This window comes from Aythya ferina (assembly GCF_964211825.1).
Source record: "Aythya ferina genome assembly, chromosome: 4".
Taxonomy (NCBI): Eukaryota; Metazoa; Chordata; class Aves; order Anseriformes; family Anatidae; genus Aythya; species Aythya ferina.
Genome location: NC_140300.1, coordinates 75,552,149 through 75,571,059, shown reverse-complemented (window position 1 = coordinate 75,571,059; position 18,911 = coordinate 75,552,149). Strand labels below are relative to the sequence as shown.

At 41.3% G+C, this 18,911-nt stretch overlaps 1 protein-coding gene across 1 annotated transcript in view; it reads left to right on the top strand.

Moving 5' to 3' along the window:
- Positions 1-18,911, top strand: part of LOC311436111 (uncharacterized protein) — a 209,328-nt gene that overhangs the window by 6,746 nt on the left and 183,671 nt on the right. The gene's annotated exons all lie outside the window — the stretch shown is intronic.

Genomic DNA, 18,911 nt, shown 5'->3' with positions numbered 1-18,911 from the left:
TGGCTGATATTAATAAAGAAGGGGGAGATGTGGGAGTTTGGCCATGGGGGTCAACAAGCCCCATGGTTGGTGATACATCAGACTCTTAACGATGAGGCCATCAGGATTTAGAGGAAACAAAGAAGTGTGATTCAGGAGACCCTATGCAGTCCTGGGTTGCTTGTTCTCCAGCCATTAAGGCATGGAAGTTGCTGGTTGCTGGACAAAGTTGTTCGACCAATGAAAAGTTGTTTGAAAAGGACTGCTGTGGGGCGAGGGGTATAAGAGAGGAGACTGTCCTCAAAATGAAAAGGCAACACGGTATAATGAAGTTATGTCATCAATAAAGAAATAGAAAAAAGGAATGAATAGGGACAGGCTAGCAGAACAGGGACCAGGACAGGAACAGGCACATTGATCACCTCATGAAGATCGGTTTGGCCAAACTCAGCAAACTGCTCAGAGAAGCTCGTGCAGAAAGTCACTGGAAATAGGTGCATCGGAGCTGGGAAGAAGCTCACACTGAGAGAAGCGGAGCCGCGCACACAATTGCCCCTTGCTGGTTAGCAGTTGCGCATGATGGGGAATCATGGGTCCTTAGAAACAAAGACTGTCCTGGTAACCTTACAACTTATTCCCTTTATTAACAATCAGACAGTTTATGATCCTGAAACATGGGACCAAATTGAGGTCAAGGTGTGGGTCTCTGCTACTAGAAACGACAAGGTTGCGGTGGGATTGCTCGGCTCCTGGCGAGCAGTCTCTGAGGCCTTAAAGAGCCATGTGGGGCCACAGTCAGAAACGTGGGGTTTGCCGGATAGTGAGGGAGCTGCGGGCTCGTCCACCGATCCTTCTGCTACACCATCGGCCCCCCCGCTGCTACTGCCATCGCAGGCCTTTGCTGTTCCGCCCCCTGGCGACCTGGACGTGCCTTTTGACCCAGGCCCTATTGGCCTTGAAAAGGTGACGGAAATGTTTCCCTCCGATCCGGGAAGCATGGGATACATAAGGCCCGAAGGCCGAGTTGCTTAACAACTTAAAGCGAGACATATTGTTCCCACGACTAGCCCTGGAATTCTCCGATGTTTGTAATTGAGAAAAGGAATGGAAAATGGAGGCTGTTATATGATCTGAGAGAAATTAATAAAGTCATGGGAGATATGGGAGCACTTCAATCAGGATTACCAACTCCAGCTATGCTCCCCCAGTCACGGACATTAATCGTAGTAGACTTAAAGGATTGTTTATTAAACAGTTCCCAGAATTTGGAAAACTTTGCCATGTTTATGTTTCAATTGATACCTTTTCTGATTGTACTTATGTATAGGTGTACTCGCGTTTCTTATAAACATGTAAAGGTAATGTTCTATCTATATACTTAGAAAGTTCAATGTTCATGTGTGCGTGTTGGTAGAGCATTGACTCCCTGTGCACCCAGCGCTGTTTACTTGCCTTTTATAAATATTACTAAATTCAGATTGAGTTGTATCTTCATTTATAACTAGAGGAATTGTCAGAACAATACTTAAGAAGATTTTTATTGAGTACAACTGAATCAGAGTACCAAAATTTGCATATATTAAAGTGGGGGAGAAGTATTTTATTTGTGCCTTTGAGGTTTTTACTCTTTGGAGCTATGATATGGACAAAGGTAGTTATAGTTTGCACAGGAATTAGCAGATTGAGGTTTATTTTTGGCATGCTAACTCGTGTGGAAAAACACAAGCTGCATCTTTTCCAATATTTATTTTCTATTGATTAATGCAAGAGCATGTGCTACTTCTCCCTGTGTTCTTCCAGTGATCACCCAACATTGCTGGGCTAAAGGTTAGGTTGGAATTTTTGAAATGCAGCTAAAAGGACATGTCATATCCTTAGAAGATGAATTACTTTAAATACAACAGAAATGGGTCCTTAAAAGGTGTTCACTGCTTAGCAGACATACTTTATGTCTTATACAGGTTTCTCCCAATATAGTATAGGATTCAGAGACCAAAATGCCCTTGCACATACTGACTGTACTCAGTAAGTACATCAAGTTTAGCTCATCCATACTGCTACTGTTGCTCTGCTTCCTGTGTCTGAGCTAGCTACTACACAACCAACTCAATTATACTATACTAATGCAGATATTTGTTTTCAAAATCTCTTCCATGTATTCATGTATTTTTATATAACTATTTTTTTTTGTTTTGTCATTATATATATATATTTGCTTTATAGTCATAAGTGCAGTATAAAAATCTATTCCTGGTTGTAGCTTGTCTCTGGATGATGTCAATGGATTTCTTTGTAACAATCTTTACTATTGATCTATTAAAAAAATCTTTAGAGATCTTAAGTAGATGGCATATTAGATTCAAAGATATGTACAGGACATATCAGGACAATCCTCTTACTTGTTGTTTTTGTTGCTGTTATTTAATACAAAAGAAGCAGATAAACTGCCAATGTGATCTTCCAGGAAGGATACAGCTTACAAGTTTACACATGTTCTCAACTGTGTTTACAGAAATACACAGATGTCGTATTACATGCTTACACTGATACTACATTGAAACTTTAAATCAGTATTCTGGAATCAATTTTATTTTTTATTTTTGGATGTTTCAGTGTAATTGAAACCAGGTTCAGATAATTCATAAATTATTAAATATACATTTTGTGTCATAGAGGTGGAGAATCTAAGTGAAAATTACATCTTTACTAAAGAAAAGGATGACACAGAATTCAGGAAAAATACAGATTATGAGTGTTTTGATAATTCTAGTGGATGTGACATATTAGCAACATCACTTAGTCCATGAAACTTTTTATAATAATTGAAATCTCTGCTTATTTTGCAATGGTAGTAAGTCATCCATGCACAGAAGCCAAAGATAGAGACAATTATTTGGAGACATTCATGGTTCAAAAGTAAATTCAGAATTCTTCACATAGAGAGGGTAGTTGAATGTAGTCTGGCAGATGAGGTTACACAGACATAAAGTATGGAGAAGAAAAAAAAGGCATCAAAGGTTGAACATAATGAGATGCATTACTGAAAGCTGGAGGGCCAATGAGACAGATTTCTGCAGAGACTGAGTTAAAAGAGAAGTTAGTTCCATAGACAGTGGACAAGCAAAAGATGGGGTGAGAGAAGTCAGGTTAGTAAAAAGTATTATGAAAAGAAGTATAGAAAAAGTAGAAAAATGTTAAAGGTGATTGACAAGGCAGAGGGTATGAAAATCTAGTAATGGATCAGAGACTGAAAAAGAGAAGGTCATTGAAAGCTGTCAAGAGCAGTTCCTGTTAACAACTTCATTTTGGTTGGTGCTGAGGGAAGGGGACCTCAGGCAGTTGCTGTAAACAATGAGAGGTGAGAGGGAGAAGAGTGATATTTAGCCCATGAAACAGGGTTGAGGTTGGGGCATAAGTACTTGCATCTAAAAAGGTCAGCTAGATCATACAATGTCAGTGAGGAGTCTCAGATTTTAGAAAAGACAATTCTAGTGCATCCATTAATATTCAAATTGTGTTTTATCCCAAATAGAATAGCCAGTTCATAGCAAGGTTAAAAATATAGCTAGAGGAGTATAGAAGTGGGCTGCAATCACAGATTTGCTTTAGTGTTCATGAGACTTTGCCACGTTACCTGTACTCCAGTACAATACATAGTTGAAAATGCATAGAACTTGTTTATCTCAAAGGAAGAGTTTGAGATTAAAGTTTTTGAATCCTGTAATCCATGAATATGAATTTTTATAAATGTTTAAGATACATATATTTGAAAACTACAGTGATTTGATTCTAAATGAATGGCTAGAATAACACACTGTTGTTTTTGTATGGAATATATTTGTATCTTTCAAACTAATATCTCAGCTACTGTGAAAACAATTCTTGTTTGAAAATTTTCTGTGGACAGAAAATGGTGTTTCTATTTAGTCTTACATTCTAGCTGTTAACACTAAAATTAAATCATGTTAATAATTGATTTTGGTGTTTTCATATTTTACCATTGAAAACTTTAATTTCCATCGAGGGTCTGAAAGCAAAATAAAAAATTTCCCTTTGAGCACCCTTTGAGGTGCTCTATAGGTGATCTATAGCTGTGAATGCTCAGTTGTTTGGTTTATCTATACGTAAAGTGGGTTCAACAGCATTTAGTGTAAGTAGTTAAGAAGCTGGTAAAGTAGTATCCTCAAAATCATTCATGATGTAACCATTGTCAAAAACACTTTTTTTTTTTTTTCTGTACTCTCATTTCTTAGCTAGAATTTCTCTTCAATTCCTTTTTTTTTTTTTTTTTTTTTTGACTCTTCATTTAAGTTTATATGTAGAAATGACACTGTTCTATCACATCTACATGATCTTTTTCTTTTATCCAGATCACGTTTCTCTCTCAACATTTTCTTTATATATTTTTGTGATGTATTTAGAGACCTAAAATGCCAGAGCTATATTTGTCCTTTCAGAAGATACAAGATATTAAAAGAAGTCCTCCTGTTAAATGAATTTTTATAATGTGAACTGGGCATGAATTCAAAAATACTATTACACTTTGAACATAAATGTGTTAGACTGAAATCACAAAATTACAGTGGACAATAAATAAAACTCCAGGGCTGCAGTTTTACTGCCATGGTACGATGAATTCCTTTTAGTCATTGAAATTATCACAATATCATTAATGGCAGAATTTTTCTGGGAAACACACCAGATTGTCTCATTTCAACAAGTTCAGGCTTTATCCATTAGAGTTCAATCAGTGCCATTCTTCTAATTTTTGCAAATTTCTGTATACAATTGTGATGAAAGCATTAGATAACAATAGCAAAACCCAGTAACACACATGCAGAGCAAATCCTTCTTTGTTTATTTGTATCAGAGAACAGTACATGCAAATCATGTGCTGTTCTCTGTATCATGTATATATTCTCGGTAATCAGAGAACAGTACGTGAAAATAATTAAAAGATTGCTGTTGGTCACTTAATGTAAGGTTACAGTTTTTTATTGAGTTTCACTGAAACAATTTTTTTCTGCACACTTCAGCATAATATTTAGCAAAATAAAATTGGAGTTGAGTACACAAGAGAAAGAAAGGCAGAAGTTAAAGAAAGAAATTATGTAGAGTTCTGACTGTCGTCTCCCGTTCAGTTTATGATTTGGGTGTGCTGACACTCTGATAGTTTATTTTAGAGATCTTAACTAAAAGGATCTTCTTATATCTTTAAATACTTCCCCTTGCAAAAAGGGGTTGCTTAAACTGACATGACCAAGGGAGTTTCATGATGTCAGAATGGTCATTTGTTGCATACTCTTACATAATCAGTCTACATGAATCCAAATTTTTGGCAATTCCATTTGAGAAATGTCCAAGACATTGGAATATGTATTTAAATCTCTTCTGTCTGAACAACTGATTTGTAAAACCAAGAGACCTAATGTGGGCTTAAATTAATAAGATGCATTTCCACTGACACCTAGTGTGTCTTTCATAACATTTCTGGTGAATCAATCAAGTAAAAATTTCCTGAAGGAGTTCATCTAATTTCACCAATATTCCATTCCTTTCCAATGTTCTAATAGCTAAATAAAATGTTACTCTGTTTTTAAATCCTGCATCCAATCATCTGCTATTTATTGTCTTCAGGATTTGATGCTAATAGCAAAACATTAGAAATAGCAGTCCTTGTAAATTAATTCATTATTAATTTATGCTATTATTGTATTTTGTTTAGGGGCATTTAAGCCACATTATTCAAAATACTAAAACAACAACAAAAACTCACCCAACCCCCTTCTATTGTATTTCAGAATGTCTTTGTCTTCATGTATGCAATAGTGTTGATATTTGAACTTATCCATAGGATATCACATATTGTCTAGGTTGGAAGAGACCTCAAGATCATTGAGTCCAACATCTGACCTAACACTAACAAGTCCTCCACTAAACCATATTACAAAGCTCTACATCTAAACATCTTTTAAAGACATCCAGGGATGGTGACTGAACCACTTGCCTTGGCAGCCCATTCCAATGCCTAACAACCCTTTCAGTAAAGAAGTTTTTCCTAATATCCAACCTAAAACACCCCTGGAACAACTTTAGCCCATTCCCCCTCGTCCTGTTGCCAGGAGCATGGGAGAACAGACCAATCCCCACCTCGCTACAGCCTCCTTTAATGTACCTAGAGAGTGTGATAAGGTTGCCCCTGAGCCTCCTTTTCTCCAGGCTGAAAAAAACCAGCTCCCTCAGCCACTCCTCACAGGACTTGTTCTCCAGACTTCACCAGCTTCATTGCCCTTCTCTGGACTCATTCGAGCACCTCGATGTCCTTCTTGTAGTGAGGGGCCCAAAACTGAACACAGTACTCAAGGTGCGGCCTCACCAGAGCCAAGTACAGGGGGACAATTACTTCCCTAGACCTGCTGGCCACACTGCTTCTTAGACGAGCCAGGATGCTGTTGGCCTTCTTGGCCACCTGAGCACACTGTTGGCTCATATTCAGCTGACTATCCACCAATACTCCCATGTCCTTCTCCGCCTGGCAGCTTTCCAACCACTCCTCTCCCAGCCTGTAGAACCCTCTGCTTGGGGTTGTTGTGCCCCAAGTGCAGGACCCGGCACTTGGCCTTGTTGAACTTCATACAGCTGACCTCAGCCCATCGGTGCAGCCTATCCAGATCCTCCTGCAGAGCCTTTCTACCGTCGAGCAGATCAACACACACACCTAACTTGATGTCATCTGCAAACTTACTGAGGGTGCACTTGGTGCCCTCATCCAGATCATTGATAAAGATATTAAAGAGGACTGGCCCCAGGACTGAGCCCTGGGGAACACCACTACTGACCGGCCTCCAACTGGATTTGACTCCATTCACCACGACTCTGGGCTCGGCTATCCAGCCATTTTTAACCCAAAGAAATGTACGCCAGTCCAAGCCATGAGCAGACAGTTTCTTGAGGAGAATGCTGGGGGAAATGGTGTCAAAAGCCTTGCTGAAGTCAAGGTAGACCACATCTACAGCCTTTCACTCATCCACCAAGTGCGTCACTTTGTCATAGAAGGAGATCAGGTTCGTCAAGCAGGACCTGCCTTTCATAAACCCATGCTGACTGGGCCTGATCACCTGGTTGCCCTCTAAGTGCCGCGTGATGACACTCAAGATAATCTTCTCCATGAGTTTCCCTGGCACTGAGGTCAAACTGACAGGCCTGTAGTTTCCCGCGTCTGCCCTCAGGCCCTTCTTGTAGATGGGCATCATGTTTGCTAGCTGCCAGTCTACTGGGACCTCCCCCAATAGCCAGGACTGATGATAAATGCTGGAAAGCGGCTTGGCCAGCTCCTCCACCAGTTCTCTCAGTACCCTTGGGTGGATCCCATCTGGCTGCATCGACTTGTGTACATCCAAGTGCCGTAGCAGGTCACCAAGCATTTCCTCATGGATAGTGAGGGCCACATTCTGCTCCCCATCCCCTTCCACCAGTTCAGGGTACTGGGTATCCAGAGAGCAACTGGTTTTGCCGCTAAAGGCTGAGGCAAAGAAGGCATTAAGCACCTCCGCCTTTTCCTCATCTTTTGTAACTAAGTTTCCCCCCGCATCCAGTAAAGGCTGGAGATTCTCCTTAGTCTTCTGTTTAGCATTGATGTATTTGTAAAAACATTTTTTGTTGTCTTTGACAGCAGTAGCCAGATTGAGCTCCAGATGAGCTTTGGCCTTTCTAGCTTTGTCCCTGCATTGCCTTGCAACATCCTTATAGTCCTCCCGAGTGGCCCGCCCTCTTATCCAAAGATTGTAAACTCTCTTTTTTCTCCTAAACTCAAGCCACAATTCTCTGTTCAGCCAGGCCGGTCTTCTTCCCCGCCAGCTCGTCTTTGGGCACATGCGGGCAGACTGCTCCTGCGCCATTAAGATTTCCTTCTTGAAGGGTGCCCAGCTTTCCTGGACTCTGCCTTTCAGAACCACCTCCCAAGGGACTCTACCAACCAGTGTCCTGAACAGTTCAAAGTTGGCCCTCCGGAAGTCCAATACAGTGGTTTTACTGGTCCCCTTCCTGGCTTCTCCAAGAATGGAGAACTCTACCATTTCATGGTCACTCTGCCCAAGTCAGTTTCCAACCACCATATCTCCCACCAGTCCTTCTCTGTTTGTGAAGAGAAGGTCTAGTGGGGCACCTCCCCTGGTAGGCTCAATAACCAGCTGCGTCAGGAAGCTATCTTCCATGCTCTCCAGAAACCTCCTAGACTGCTTTCTCTGGGCTGTGTTGTGCTTCCTGGATATATCTGGGCCGGGTGCCGAGTAAAGCGCCCCACGGTCAAAAACAACAAAATTCCTGTGTTGGCATCAGCCTCTGAGCCACATGTTTATCAGGTGGGCTTTCCGTGTCCTCTCTGTACCCCTCCCTGCCACTGTAGGGATGGACGAAAACACCACTTGTACTCCCGCTCCATCCACTAACCTTCCCAGTCCCCTAAAGTCCCGTTTGATGGTCTTCAGGTTTCTCTCTTCAGTGTCATCACTACCAGCCTGGACTATTAAAAGAGGATAATAGTCAGAGGGGCGAACCAGGTTGAGAAGCTTTCTGGCAATGTCCCTGACCCTGTCCCCAGGGAGGCAGCAGACTTCCCTACGGGTAGTGTAAGGCTGAAAAATAGGGCCCTCTGTTCCCCTGAGCGCACAACAATCACCCTTCCTTCTGTCCTGGTGGAGGCAGTCCTAAGGTGTGGAGTCGACTTCCTTGCCCTAGGTGTCCTCCTGGGTACACTTTCTACCTCTTCCTCACCTACCGGTCTCTCAAGCTCCAGGGCCTCAAACCTGTTGTGTAAGGGCACCTGGGAAGGTGGGGCCGGAAGGGGAGGGCATCGCCTGCGATGTCGAGCAGGGACCTGTTTCCATTCCTCCTCAACTCCTAGGTCCCCTCCCTCTGCCCGACAGCAGCATGGCAGGGAGTCCACCCCGATTTGGGGTGTCTCACCCCGGCACCTGTCATTCAAGCCATGCAGGGAGTTGCTGCACCAGTCTATCTCCTGCTCACACTCCCTGATATCCCTCAACCTCTTGACCTCCTCCTTGAGTTCTGCCACCAGGCGGACCAGGTCGTCCTCCTGCTTGCACCCCCCGCAGGTGGTAGCAACAGGCCCAGTCATTCCCTGCACCCAGAGACCTGAACTGCCAGAGTTTTGAGTGGGCAGTCGGTCTGGGTGTGTACAGACTTCCTGGAGAGCGCACTGTGCCTGGTGTACACCACTACAGCTGAGCTAGCGGTAGACCGCCGTTTGAGGAGTTGTTCGTATGGGCGGGGGGGGAACGCTCTGCCCTTCCTGCTCGCCCTGCCTACGCTAACTAACTGCCGCGCTAACTGCTGTGCCACTCCCTTCTGACGCACCACTCCCTGTTTGCCTCTCCTGGTCGCTTGCGCTCCCTAGGGGCAGCTTTAGAACGGCTGGGAAGGGGGCGCTGCTGGCTCTGCCTATGCCTTGTTCTTGCCTCGTTCACTTCCCTTGCGAGGGCTGCCGGGTCCTGGCGGCTCCCTCGAGTGGGCTCGGTGCTGGAAAAATTAGCCCTGCCTCTCGGATCCCCTGCTCCGCTGCAGAACGCGTCTGCTCTGGAGCCGATTGCCTTGGCAAGAGCCGATTGCCTCGGCAAAAGGCCACTAGTGTGACCACTAGTGTGACCACTAGTAAATTTTCTAGTGCTCTTCAAATATATAGAGCATGCCTAACACCTGATAAATACACTTTCTAAAAACACAGTCTGCACTTATGTTTAGAACTATGTTATGGTTCAACATATTATATCATAACTATGTAGAAGAGTACTTGCAAAAAATATACATATATATAATTGTAGCACATGTAGTTCCAACACCTCTGTGAAACAAATAACCTGCTGTTTTCTTGTATACTGTGTCTACACAGAATTGCTTCTTTGTAGTCAAAAGCCCTATGTGTGCCTCCTTAATAGTGTCATTTTCAACATTTGGAAGAATCACTGTTTCCAGGAGACAAGGCATCATTAAGTTTCATACTCTTACAGCTTCCTTTCAGAGCCCAGTCTTTAATTGTTGACCATGGCATTTAGACAATAGGTACTTTAATCCAGGAGTTTGGGTTGGACAGTTCTGGTTTGGGTTTTTAATGTGTGAGAGAGGTACACTTTAATGTGAGAGAAGTGCACTTTAAGCCTTTGCTTAAAATCTTAGATTTGAGATGACTGTGTCCAGGCATTTCCTTGAAATTTCCCTGGAGAGCATGCATACAAAGCTCCTTGTAAAATTTAATTTTAATAGCTATATAATCCTAACAATATTGGTCAAGAGAAATGTTATCTAATGTCCCACAGAGAACCTTTCCTTAAATTGGTTAAGAATGATTATAGACTTACACACAACTAATTAACTGTGACTATCTTAACTGCAGAAAAGAGATCAGGATTTATCTATTTGATTGTTTTCCAGCACTTTCCCTTTTTCTTTTTCAGAAATAACAGGCAACAAATTATCAGTGATGTGCACTGTTATTAAAATGCTGTATTTTGCAGTTAATAAATGGAAAATTGGGGAACTAATTTCAATTACTCTGTTTCCTCTATTATTCACTCTGTAGGGCTCTCTGCATTTGTACCTGATTCTGAGGATTAAAGTTGTACAGAGTCTAATTGATAATGACTGTGCTAGCAGGATTGCCATAGCACTGTTGTTTATTTCCCCCTATGTTGGCATCTGTGAACTGCCAAACACATATGGAGGGTGGAAAAAAATAAAGCTGCTCAGGATCTGTGGTTCTATTCATTCCTCTCATATGATCGTTAACGTCATGATCTGGTCTGCACAAGATCTCTTGGTCCAGAATACAGTTCAGAAGTCCTGACTAGGCGCTAGAAAAAAACTCTTCTGACTTTGCAGAATCTGACTTTTGGTTCAGCTTTTTTACCCTAGCAGAGGTCAATCCCATTTTTCTCTGTTGAGATGCAGTTTGTATTAAAATGGTGTCTAGTTAGTTGCTTGTGTTTCCAGTAGGCTGTTATTTTTTTATCTTTTTTAATCATCTGCTTTAACCAGGATTGGGACTGTCAGAAATTGATTATAACGTACACAGAATCAAATACTATATACTGTGTTAAATAATCCCCATCAGCTACATTTTAGAGTACTAGCTGGTCTTGTCAGATTCTGTTTGAAATAAGCACCATGAAGTTAATCTGCAATCCTTTCTAAAACAGCAGCCAAATCATGTGAAATAAACTTCAAAACTCTCTGGATGGAAGATTAACGTACTTGTGCTACTCTAAAAATTACAGATCTTACCTGAATGTATCAATAAAAACATGAAATGTGCTCCTTCTGACTTTAAAAGGGTCTGAAGTTTAAGCACATTTCATGGTAAACAAATACAAAGTAACTTGATGAAATGAAACCACCCTCTGAAATTTTGGCTGAAAGTTAAGATGCTAAATAAGATTTATATTTTGAGTAAGTATGAGTTTCAAACCATGTAGCTTTATTGCGTGGGTCTCATTGACGCACAGGTATTTTTTTTTCTTTTTTGTATCCTTGTATCAAGGATAGTTGGAAATCTCAGTAATGCATCTATTGCTTAAAATATCCTTCTGATAACAGGGCTGGTAAAGCATAAATTGCTTATCTTGACCTGTAGTAAAAGAGGCCTTTCTAACAGTGTTAGTTGTGGCATCTCTGGTGATGCATGTAGCCTTAGGATCTGAACCCACAGGATCTGTGCTTTTAAACTTGCAGGATCTGTACTTCTAAAAATAATAATAGTAATTCAGGCTATTTTGCTCCCAGAAACCAGAAGGCATGACATGACACAAGTTCATGGAGCTGAACTCTCTTAATCTCTCAAACAGGATGGCTGCATTGAGGTTGCCTAAGGAGAACAGACTCTGGGCTATGTTCCTGCCTGACTAGCGCTCAGGAATTGTGTTGGAAAGTGCTAATTGGTACTGGCCAAAATTAGGCCAGGGACATTGCCAAAGCATAACAGAAGAGATGGCTGAGTGCTGGGTCTCTGCCAGAGCAGGGGCTTTTAGTTTTCCACTGCAGGCACAGCTGTAGTGTTCTGCTATGGTGCTAAAAAGGGAATGTTTTCCACTTTGGATGGTAAATTTAAAGGTTTATTTTCCCTTGGTCATAATGATGTCTCTCACCATTAAAGGAACATTTTTTTTTTTTAGTCATTGATTTCCTTAGTCTGTAGGGGAGTATGATACTTGTGATGTTTTCTTCTGTGAAAAAGATAGTAACATCACTCGGTTGTCTTCTAGCAGTTCATTAAGCCTTACAACTAAGTACTTTTCACAAGGGAAGGGTAAATCTTGATATGTATGCTTTGACAGACTTTTTAGCATATTTTCTAGGGAAACTAGACCTTTGCAATCATGGTGATGTTGGAAGAGATGAAGGAAAGGAAAAGAGGGCAGGGGAGATGGAGGAAAGGAAGAAGTCTGTTTATTTGTGTGACCCAACTGTTGTGCCATGGGCTGTTCCTGTTCTTTCCCCCTTTGTCAGCTGATTGTTTTGGAATCCATTAGCTGCTTTCAGGCAGGTTTGATAAAGGATACAATGACTTTTGAGCAGAGAAGAGTTCCCACTCAGAAATTCCCTAACGAAAAGAGAAGTTGCAGCAGGAACAACCATCACCACACTTCTGAGAGAGACATTTTATTTAACAGAAGGAAAGAATTTAGTCAGACCTTCTTTGACATTAAGATAATCATCCAGAACATTAAACTCATTAGAAAGTTGACTTGATTAATTCTTGTGTTACCAGAACTGCTTATTTTTAAATTATGTTCATAGAAACTTTAAAACAAAACAAAACAAAACAAGACAAAACACTGTATGAACATGAAGAAAAATCAGTTTTTCTGAAATATTTTTTCTGAAATAAAAAGTCTTCTAGTATTATAATATACAAACATAAATACGTACATATGTGATATATGAAGAAATAATTTGTGTCAAGAAGATGGTTGATATTAATAAAGAAGGGGGAGATGTGGGAGTGTGGCCATGGGGGTCGACAAGCCCCATGGTTGGTGATACATCAGACTCTTAACGATGAGGCCATCAGGATTTAGAGGAAACAAAGAAGTGTGATTCAGGAGACCCTATGCAGTCCTGGGTTGCTTGTTCTCCAGCCATTAAGACATGGAAGTTGCTGGTTGCTGGACAAAGTTGTTCGACCAATGAAAAGTTGTTTGAAAAGGACTGCTGTGGGGCGAGGGGTATAAGAGAGGAGACTGTCCTCAAAATGAAAAGGCAACACGGTATAATGAAGTTATGTCATCAATAAAGAAATAGAAAAAAGGAATGAATAGGGACAGGCTAGCAGAACAGGGACCAGGACAGGAACAGGCACATTGATCGCCTCATGAAGATCGGTTTGGCCAAACTCAGCAAACTGCTCAGAGAAGCTCGTGCAGAAAGTCACTGGAAATAGGTGCATCGGAGCTGGGAAGAAGCTCACACTGAGAGAAGCGGAGCCGCGCACACAATTGCCCCTTGCTGGTTAGCAGTTGCGCATGATGGGGAATCATGGGTCCTTAGAAACAAAGACTGTCCTGGTAACCTTACAACTTATTCCCTTTATTAACAATCAGACAGTTTATGATCCTGAAACATGGGACCAAATTGAGGTCAAGGTGTGGGTCTCTGCTACTAGAAACGACAAGGTTGCGGTGGGATTGCTCGGCTCCTGGCGAGCAGTCTCTGAGGCCTTAAAGAGCCATGTGGGGCCACAGTCAGAAACGTGGGGTTTGCCGGATAGTGAGGGAGCTGCGGGCTCGTCCACCGATCCTTCTGCTACACCATCGGCCCCCCCGCTGCTACTGCCATCGCAGGCCTTTGCTGTTCCGCCCCCTGGCGACCTGGACGTGCCTTTTGACCCAGGCCCTATTGGCCTTGAAAAGGTGACGGAAATGTTTCCCTCCGATCCGGGAAGCATGGGATACATAAGGCCCGAAGGCCGAGTTGCTTAACAACTTAAAGCGAGACATATTGTTCCCACGACTAGCCCTGGAATTCTCCGATGTTTGTAATTGAGAAAAGGAATGGAAAATGGAGGCTGTTATATGATCTGAGAGAAATTAATAAAGTCATGGGAGATATGGGAGCACTTCAATCAGGATTACCAACTCCAGCTATGCTCCCCCAGTCACGGACATTAATCGTAGTAGACTTAAAGGATTGTTTATTAAACAGTTCCCAGAATTTGGAAAACTTTGCCATGTTTATGTTTCAATTGATACCTTTTCTGATTGTACTTATGTATAGGTGTACTCGCGTTTCTTATAAACATGTAAAGGTAATGTTCTATCTATAAGAAAGTTCAATGTTCATGTGTGCGTGTTGGTAGAGCATTGACTCCCTGCGCACCCAGCGCTGTTTACTTGCCTTTTATAAATATTACTAAACTCAGATTGAGTTGTATCTTCATTTATAACACATACAACATATGTTTTCTATGAAAGATAAGTTTGTATACACACACGTTTCTTTATTTTATTTTATTTTATTTTATTTTATTTTATTTTATTTTATTTTATTTTATTTTATTTTATTTTATTTTATTTTATTTTATTTTATTTTATTAATTTATTTTTCTCCGAAGAAATTTCCTTGTTCGGTTTATCTTTCCTCAATTGGTAGATTTGCATTTTACAAAGTGGATAAAATAGTCTAGCTTTTAAAAACACTTTGAATTGTCTGGTCTGATAGACTTCAGATTCGGGCAGAATTATTTTTATGAGAGTTAATTATTGTGCTGAGATCCAGCTGAAATTCATGAATGCCTAAAAGTCAAAGTCACTATGGACCATCTTGTTGATTATAAACACATCACATTCAAAACAGCTCTTTATTTTTCTTATAAATCCACATGCTTTCATAACAATAGAAATGAAAAATAGGCAAGTATAAGTCTGATAATGTTGGAAGTATCTTGGCTTCTACATAAACCGAATCCAAACTCAATCATGCAGATAACACTTCTTGAGAATGGGTAACGTCCAAATGCAATACTATATACCACAGCTATTCTGCTGTATTTTTTAAATTTCTTAAACATTTTTTAAACTACAGAAATAATATATAGAAATGGAAAAGAAAGGTAAACTTTCAATTGTGTGATTCTGTATTCTATCCTTGCTAAGCAGAAAAAATAGCAGAAAATAGAATACCATATACATGTGATATATCAGTATTTTTTATTCTTTACCTTTTGCAGTTTTCGGTCTAGTAGAAGTAGAAAACATTTTTGCAAAATAGCTTTGAATAAGTCATGAAGCTCTAATAGAACAGAAAATGACAAACATTAGTTAAATTAGTTGTGTAGATGACTGGATGGATGGAACTGCCTATATATAAAAAAAAGTTCATAATGCAGCAGAGTTACTGCAAATGCTCCTCTGACTCATTGGTAGCACTGAAGCATTTTCTCAAATTGGACATAAAGACAAGAGCATTTTAAGTAGAAGAATAAAAATATTGAAACATTCACAAACATCTATTAAATCTACTTTGTTATGGAAATTATGTTTTTTTTTTTTTTTTTTTGTTTGTTTGTTTGTTTCTTTGATTGTTTGATTGATTGATTGAATTCTTTTATGCCCTGTGCCATTTCATTTTTCACTGCTGTAATGAGAGACAATGAAAAAACACTAGAATAAAGCCTATGAAATTCTGGAATAGCAGAATTATGTGGATTTCAGTACCCACACACACAGTGGTAAGTTTATGCAGTTGCTAGACATACCAATGAAGCAAGAAATGTGCAAGATTAATAAATAAATAAATAAAAATGTTCCTTTCTAACAGACATAGGTAACTTCTTGTAGCAAAATAGGAGAAAATCTCTTGAAGCTTTTAAGCTCTCAGTGAACATTCACATTTAAAAAATTATGAGTTAGAATGATGAGGGACACTTCTGTATGTTCTTCCCAGATGTCAGTATGCAATTCCTTGTTTGTTTAAATGAATAAGAAAGAAAACTAAATGCTGAATGGCTGCCCATTTATCTGAGTATTGACCACTTTGAATGGAGAGTTAAGCAGATTCTCTGTGCAGATTTCTAAGCAGATTTCTCTGAAGAGAATTTGTCCTTGGGCAGTTACATTTGTATTTAGAGCAGACGCACATGAGTAGCATGGCCTGCCTACATTCTGCATTTACCGATATTTCAGTGCTTCTGTTTGCTTTGTGTTTCATATCTAATTAATGTGTTTTGGAGGCAAAAGGGATGGGAACTTGCTTGTGATACTTCATTCCTTTCTGTTTTTAATTTTTGAACTAGAGAATCAGACCTCACAAGACAGACAGTGACACAGTGCACCCCTGTCTTGCAAGAGACTTTGTACAGAGAGGTTTAACTGAAGGATATGCAAAGTCACTGGCAACACAGAAGACTGAGATGTGTCATGTTGGCACACATTTCAAAGCAGTTCTGTGATGTGGTGAAGATGATGGGGTGTTCCATGCTGCATTCGAGGTACTGCTGCCACCATGAGTGCTTGTGCACAGTGCTGAGAGCAGAAGCAAGGGTATGAGGTGGTGCAAGGAGAAGCAATCTTGTTCCGCTTTGGGAGAGACTTAGGGCTGCACAGTTCCTGCTGCTGAATGAGCCATGCAAAAATCAAATGCTTTTGTGCACTTTCTTTGTGCTACTTCTAGTCTCTTAAAGTATTTTTGAAACTTCATAACACTTGAATGAAAAGTCTCTTCAAGAAATCCAAACAGTCAGTGTCGCTAATGCGGTGAGCCTGCTGTCTTTTGTCCATATGATAGAATTCATGGAACAATGGTGTCGTGGTTTAACCCGACCGGCAGCTAAACACCACGCAGCCGTTCGCTCACCCTCCCCCCTCCCTCTCTGGGACGGGGGAGAGAAATGGAAAGTGAAGCCCGTGAGTTGAGATAAAGACAGTTTAATAAGACAGGAAAAAAAAAAATAACAAAATAATAATAACAATAATAATAATGATGATACAATGGTGATAATACGAAAGTAATAATAGTATGTACAAACAAGTGATGCACAATGCAATTGCTCACCACCCGCTGACCGATGCCCAGCCTAACCCCGAGCAGTCCGGCCCCCTCCCCCCGGCTAGCCACCCCTATATATTGTTTAGCATGACGTCAGATGGTATGGAATACCCCTTTGGCTAGTTTGGGTCACCTGTCCTGGGTCTGTCCCCTCCCAGCTCTTACTGCACCCCCCAGCCTGCCCGTTGGCAGGACAGAGCAAAGGCTGAGATGTCCTTGGCTTAGTATAAGCACTGCTCTGCAACAATTAAAGCATCGGGGTGTTATCAGCACTCTTCTCATTCTAAGCCAAAACACAGCATTCCACCAGCTACTAGGAAGAAAATTAATTCTGTGCTAACTGAAACCAGGACATCTATCCACCCCTTATTCCATACCATTTATGTCATGCTCAGGTTACACTCTTTTCCATACATTCTAATTAGTCACCTATAGTAATCATGGTAGTGATAACATACAGTATAATATATTATTTAACATGGTGCAATTCAGTTCATGGGCTATTCTCACCCAGTATTAAATCTCCTTGAGGTACACACCGGACCTCTCCGTTCTTTTGCATCACCCACCAAGTATATCCAGGTCCCTGAGCGAAAACAATTCCACGAATAGGTTTGCCTTTTCCTGAGGCAGGAGTAGCCCAGACTGTTTTACCCAGCATATTTTTTACATGCACTACAGGAACTTTATCCCCATCTACAGTACGTAACAGGTTTGATTGGGCAGGTCCAGCTCGGTTGGTAGATCCCCTAGTATTGACTAACCAGGTGGCCTTTGCCAAATGCGTATCCCAGTTTTTGAACGTCCCAGCGCCCATTGCTTTCAAGGTAGTCTTTAACAGGCCATTGTATCGTTCAACTTTCCCGGAGGCTGGTGCATGATAGGGGATGTGATACACCCATTCAATACCATGTTCTTTGGCCCAAGTGTCTATAAGGTTGTTTCGGAAGTGAGTCCCATTGTCTGATTCTATTCTTTCTGGGGTGCCATGTCGCCATAGGACTTGCTTTTCAAGGCCCAGGATGGTGTTCCGGGCGGTAGCATGAGGCACAGGATATGTTTCCAGCCATCCGGTGGTTGCTTCCACCATTGTAAGTACGTGGCGCTTGCCATTGCGAGTTTGAGGGAGTGTGATGTAATCAATCTGCCAGGCCTCTCCATATTTATATTTCAGCCATCGTCCTCCATACCAAAGAGGCTTTGACCGTTTGGCTTGCTTGATTGCAGCACATGTTTCACAGTCATGAATAACCTGTGCTATAGCGTCCATGGTCAAGTCCACCCCTCGATCACGAGCCCATCTGTATGTTGCATCTCTACCTTGATGGCCTGAGGTGTCATGGGCCCATCGGGCTATAAATAATTCACCTTTATGCTGCCAATCCAGGTTCACCTGAGCTACTTCAATCTTAGCAGCCTGATCCACCTGCTGGTTGTTTTGATGTTCTTCAGTAGCCCGATTCTTGGGCACATGAGCATCTACGTGGCGTACTTTCACAGCCAGGTTCTCTACCCGAGCAGCAATATCTTGCCACAATGCAGCAGCCCAGATAGGTTTGCCCCTACGCTGCCAGTTGTTTTGCTTCCATTGCTGTAACCATCCCCACAGGGCATTTGCTACCATCCATGAATCGGTGTAGAGATAGAGAACTGGCCATTTTTCTCATTCAGCAATGTCTAAAGCCAGCTGAATGGCTTTCACTTCTGCAAACTGACTCGATTCACCTTCTCCCTCAGCAGCTTCTGCAACTCGTCGCGTAGGACTCCATACAGCAGCCTTCCATCTCCGATGCTTCCCCACAATACGACAGGACCCATCAGTGAACAGGGCATATTTCTTTTCATTCTCTGGCAACTGGTTGTACAGTGGATTGAAAACT